This window comes from Oreochromis niloticus, unplaced genomic scaffold (assembly GCF_001858045.2).
Source record: "Oreochromis niloticus isolate F11D_XX unplaced genomic scaffold, O_niloticus_UMD_NMBU tig00002986_pilon, whole genome shotgun sequence".
NCBI classification, from domain to species: domain Eukaryota; kingdom Metazoa; phylum Chordata; class Actinopteri; order Cichliformes; family Cichlidae; genus Oreochromis; species Oreochromis niloticus.
In genome coordinates this window covers 30,223-36,780 of record NW_020327755.1, presented here as the reverse complement: position 1 = coordinate 36,780, position 6,558 = coordinate 30,223, and positions in this window count along the sequence as shown.

Here is a 6,558-nt window from a genome sequence, read left to right as displayed (position 1 = left end):
CGAGGTTGGCAGAAAAATCCTGAATGTGGGGGATGGGGTAACGGTCATTCTCCGTGGCATTATTTAAACGGCGGAAATCTCCGCACGGCCGCCACCGACCGTCTGATTTGGGCACCATGTGAAGCGGAGAGGCCCATGCACTGTTCGAACGCTGTACAATGCCAAGGCGCTCCATGGCTGCAAACTCTTCCCGAGCGACGGACAGTTTCGCGGGGTCGAGGCGGCGCGCGCGCGAACACCGGGGCCCGACCGTGGGAATATAATGCTCAACCCCATGCTTCGTTACTGCGCCAGAGAAATCAGGGACAGACAGCGATGGAAACTCTGAAAGCAAACGCTGAAAAGCATCCCCGGAGGTCACTACATTAGCCCGAATTAGGGGTTCGGCGGCCCGTGTAAAACATGGCAGCGAAAAAAAACGAAAGAGCATCAATTAAACATCTGTTAGCAACATCGACAAGCAGTCCGTGAGCGCACAGAAAATCAGCACCTAAAATAGGTACAGAGCTAGCGGCAACAACAAAGTTCCACTGGAAATCCCGGCCATGAAAACAAACAGTCACCAACCTTTCCCCAAACGTTTTGATGGAGAGCCATTAGCTGCCATGAGCTGCGGCCCACAGTTCGCTGCTAGTCCGTCGGCAGCGGTAGGGGGAAGGAGGCTCTTCTGGGAGCCGGAGTCCACGAGAAAACGTCTCCCGGAGCGCGAGTCCTCTATGAAGAGCAGCCTCTCTGTATTGCCAGCGGTCGCGGCTGCTACGGCGCGCTGGCGGGTCCATTTCCCTGGGCCGTGAAAGCGCAAGGCGGCAGGCAGCGACGTGCTCTGTCGCCAAATCGCTGATGGTAGAAACAGATGTTCTTGCCGCCGTGCCGGCGTGTAGCAATCCCTGCCGTCAGCAAGGGGGCGGATGCTCCGGGGGAGGCAGGTGGTGGCGTGGAAGGCGTCGCCGGCGAGTCCGTAGCCACGGCGTGAACGTTGAAAGTGCGGCTAGCCAGGAGAATGCGATCCGCTTCTTCAGCCAGGGAGCGATAATCCTTCGCAGGCAGAAGCGGGGAGTTTGCGAGGACGGCTCTCACGGCGGCCGGTAGCTGGCGGAGGAAGAGGTGGCGAAGAGGAATCCCCCGTCATCCGGCCCGAGCAACGACAGCATGTTCTCCATGAGCTCGAGCGCGGTACCGCCACCCAAGCCTGACAGGTTGAGGAGCTTTTCGGCTCGTTCAGCGTCAGAGAGGCATAGCGCCGAAGAAGCAGCTCTTTAAGGGCGGCGTATTTCCCTTGGGCGGGTGGGTCCCGGAGGAGCGGCATCGCGCGGCGGGTGGCCAGCGGGTCGAGTGAGGCCACCACATGGTGATACTTCATGTCGTCAGCCGAGATGCCGCGAAGGGCGAACTGAGCCTCCACGTGCACGAACCATGACGGGGGTCATGGAGCCAAAAGTCCGGCAGTTTCAGCGCCACAGCGAACGTAGCTGCAACAGGAGGCGGAGGTCCGGCGGCCGCCGATGCCTCCAAAGCGGAGTCTGCGTTATCTGTGGCCCGTTGCATGCTCGAGTCAGGGGTCACCAATGTGGAGGTAAGCATCAACGACACAGAGCTCTCAGTTCACACTCCTTCTTTATTTGTCTCCAACATCAACTGCACATATCGCGCCACAAAACAGAAGAACACACTTCCTCAACACTGGGTGTGAGTGGAGCCCTCTAGTGGTCCACCACAACACACCAAATGTGTCCAAATGAATAAAACTCAAAAAACTCAAAATGCATCACCCGGGCTTAAGAAATTAAAGGAAAACAGTTAGTCATATCATCTCTCAGAACAGCTCAGCAATCCTCCTCTCTGCTCCGGCCCTGAAAACCTGTGCTTAAGGAATAAAATCAATTTAATCATTATGTCAAATCTTCTCAAACTCCTTGCTCCATGCAAAAGTCTGGATCCTTGGAATTTCCTAGAAACAAAACCTGTACTTTACATTTCATACTCAACTCTCCCCCTTTATGATCCAATCTATGTTACAACTAAGTTTAATCATGTGTTTCTTCAGTTAATGGTAACATGAGTTATATCAAAAAATGTTTCCCTTTTACCATTTAGCATTTGTAATGTAATAACATAATCCAACCCCAGTAAATAAAACAAAGATTCCCTCCAAGCAAACATCAGCATCCCAGAATTAAGTCTTCCACTCCTCCTGTTTGTCAACATTTTATTCATCCCCACCTTGGTCCAGTCACACTCACTCACATGCCTTAACATCAGGTCTTGCTGATAGTGTGGACTCCCTCGCAAATAATCAGAGTCTTCACTCTCAGCAACATGAGCTCATTCATTTGTTTTATTTTGTTTTCTCTTTTTAGAAAATAGTTCTTTATGGTTTTGTCTGGATTGGCTCGCGGCAATCTTTTAGACAGGGACTTTCAATCTGATCAGGTCCCCACAGGTAGCCTTTCCTCCACCCATTGAAATCTGGAAAAGTCACCTCATATTTGTTTGTCCGGAAATTTTGTCAGCGCTGTCAGTTCACTTTCTTCCAGGCCTGCTTAGAGCAAAAATGAGAAAAAAGAGAGCTGATTATTAGCTCATCAAAGTACAAAACAAAATCACCTGACAGGTTTTTTTTTCTTTCTTTCTTTTTCTAAGTGCACTGTTACAAAAACTATGGGCCCTTTTAGACATGTCCATGTTTATCAAAACTCACTCTATTAAAATGAAAAACAACAGCCCCAAAAAATCTTAAACAATCTTAAATTTCACCCATTCAACGCACTGAAAACCTCGTCAAAGCTGCACCGTTTTACACACAACCATGTCTCCTTGACACTTCACCATACTTAGATTCAGCCTAAAATATAAACACGTTATAACAATGTGTCAACACTAAATTATAAATTTCTTGTCCAAATCTGCACCTCTGAACTGTCTACTTTGCTTCCCTTCCTCAAGGCCTCAATCACACACAGGAAGCTCCTCTGCGTCACTCACTCGAGCTAATTACATACTGAATCACAGTTCCACAGCCAACTTGACAAGAGAAATACATGTTAAACCTTATCCCATTATTGAATTATTTTCATTTTCTCTCTATAATAATCACTGGTTTGATCCCTCAGTACGAGAGCACTCCTAAGTCACTCTTTTAAACTGCTTTAATCCCTTTTCTTCTGTTAATTTCCATAACTCACTCCCCTGTCATATAACTCCTCTGAGCCAACTTCAACTTCAAGCTTTAAGTCTATTTTATTAAACATTCACACCATTCTATCACTCATACAAGTAGCAAGCTGATCTTCATTGCATATGCTTGTGTTCTTAGCCAGGTTTTTAATCAATCTCTGTTCATTAATCTTCATGAGCTTGTCTCTGTAAGGTTAATGCATTCTCTGTTTATATGTGTGTGTGTATGTGTTATTTTTGCATCTATGGCTTCACAGTCTCCCAGACACTTCCCAATTCTCCAGTTAAGCAGTCAGTTTTCTTTTTTCCCCGAATTACTAACCCAAACTTTAATTTCCCACCTTGAATAAAAGCACTCCTGGTCTTCAGCCAGGTGTTAGGGCTGCTTTTCAGGTTCATGGACACATCATTCTGTGAACAATTCAACCAGAAACTTGCCCTAACTTCTCCATTGATGTTAACCTACAATTTCTTCCGACTGCGGCATCTGGAGAACTGGTCCAGGTCTGCTTTATTCCTGAAAATAACAAAACTAAGACATTTTCATTATTATCACAAGTGCTTAAATGACCCATTTCTCTATCTCTGGTCAGAAATACCAATTATGCCATGCATGTAAGCGTGTTCTTCCTTGCATTTATGTTAATTGAGTGTAAACTGCTTCTTCATTGAACTAATTCATTGAGTTCTTCGTTGCATTTCTATGTATTCAGGTTAATGTACACTACGTGTAAGCTGTTCTTCATTGCATCTTAAATTATAATCAGTTTACTTCATGCATTTTTCCACTGAGCTTTAGATTCAAACTATCTCACTCTGATTCATTTCAAAAATGATCTCACATGTAACAATTTGTGTATGTGTGTCTTCAATTCATTAATATAGTTGTCAGTTATTTCTGATTATTTTTACCTTTTGTATTGTTTACCTCTTTGTTGTGATGTGGTGGACATCCCTAAACAATCATGAGTTCCGGTCTGTTTCTATCCAACCATATCCTATATTCTCGCAGTCAAACTCGTCCAGCTTCATCTCTCACTGGTCCTTTTTCATGTGCCTGTCCTCTCCGGGCTTCAAAGTTCCAAGAAACACAGTCTGTTTCTTCTCTGTTTCTTTACAGTCTTTCTTTTAGGTTAAGTCCCAGCATGGCAAAATATCACATTCAGTGCCTTCAGTCTATTTTCATTGCTCTGTTTCTTCTCCATTCATCCTTCAGTCTTCTCTTCCAAGATTGCTCCAAGCATGGCAAATATGAGAGTCAGTGCCTTCAAGCAGACACATCACACTGTTCTTCACCAGCATGCATGTTGCATCTTTCATACTGCTGGACTCATCAGTGGTCGTCAGTGTTACTGCTTTCGCTTGCACTGCTTTTAGCTTCAGTTAATTCTTCAAGTCCACGATGTTCTGTCGGTCTTCATCAGGAAATTGACTGTCCTTTATGCTCCTTCTCAGTTAGGGACAAAGTGACAGGTGAAGCTGTAGAATTTCAGCCAAAAAGTGGCCTGTTTTTCCCAATGTTCCTCTATACTTTCTTGCCGGTTACTCAAAGTTCAATGTTGAGAGAAGTCCACCTGTATTGGCACACTAAGCATACAATTAGTATTATATTCATTTTTTTTATCTTAAAACCTCGACTTGCTTCATCTTCTTAGAATTTAACTCTGTCCATTTCTCTGGGTGCTCCCCTGACATCATCAGTCACACACACACCTTCCTGTCACACACACAGCAGCACAGTATTTCCTATTTCTCTTTCCTGTTTCTACAGATTAATCAAACACTGTTTTTTCATATTTACAGTCTACAACCCTCTTTAGTTTTACTAAGTCTTGGTCTAAAAACAATACACCTTCCTTTCATACACACTTTTAAATAGAGCTCTTTCAAACATAAAAATAAACTCAACCTCTCATACCATCACTCATGCATTTCTTGAATTAAAAGCACTTTCAAACTTTAAAACATCCTACTTTACATCACAAAAGAAATATATTTCATACACACTTTTAAATGTTCTAACCTCTTTCAGACGCCATGACTCATCTCACACACACTGCCTTTTCTCTCAAACTTCTCCCTTTTTCACTCACTCAGACAAATCATGCAGAGACATTCAAATCAAATACTGACAGCATTCACACGGTTAAAATCACTCAACATACGCTTTCATACGAGTATCTTGGACATGCCTTCCATAATCAGAAAGAGCAAGTCAAAAAGAAAAAAGAAAAAGAAAAACTGAAACCTCTCATCATTCTCACAGCTTCTCACCACACACACATAACTGAAAAAATAAAACACACCAGCATTTGTTACTCAAGATATATACATCTATCAAAATTCAGTCATTTACTATACATCCACACTAATATATTCAAACTGTATTTATACTCTCGGAATAAGCAAAACCAGCCTCTTAATTACAGGCATTTAGCAATATTGGCAAACAATAGTTATAAAGCTCAATACTCTCGAAACTGAAACCACCCTCTCTGCGCGTCACCGCTCCTCATTTGCATTTTCACACACACTCCGTCTAAAAATGGCATCAGCACTTCAGCTCAGTGCTGGGTCAGACTCCTTTCACACCAAACCTCTTACTTTATAATTACAAAGACGTCTTAAATACACTAACAACAATTATCAGGCCTGAGATTGCACAACCTACAGAATTTTGACAAATTTAAATTAACCCTCCAAGGGATAAACTCCAAGTTTTTTATTATCAATTACACAGTATCAGTTCTAAACTGTATCTGGTCGAATCCCTAAGGTCCCTAACACAATTTAAAAGCGTCCAACGCCCAAGCTCCAAGCTTTACTACCCAAAAAGCGCAAACCACCGTTCCAAACGGTAAAGTGGGCCAACCACTAGTTATTCTGGAGTGCCCCAAGCTCCACAGTGACCAACTGACTATCCCTCCTAGAGGACGAAGGCACGCGTCCGCACCCTCGGCAAGCGTTACCTCTGGACAATGCGCTTCTTAGCAGTCCAACTGCCGTTCTACAGAAATTTGTAATACTTTGAAACAACAATCAACACCTCAGAACAAGTGTATGACCGACGCAGGTCCAACCTTATAACCAATTGGGAGTGTAATCCACAAAACGACCAATTACCTATTATTCTAAATTCACTCTGCAGTCCAACTGCTTTAAATACACTTATTCTCTTTACTCTTTACTTATTTTCTCTTATTCTCTTTACTTATTTTCAACGTTTCATTATCATTACTTCAACTTCAATTCTCATGAGATTTTCACCAAAATCAAAACAGACTTTTACCAGTAATTTCAGTGAGTAAACTTTTAATTTTGTAATATCCAATTGGCACATTTTGGAAATAATTCAACAGGTAGTGCCTTACCTTTGAATAAGCC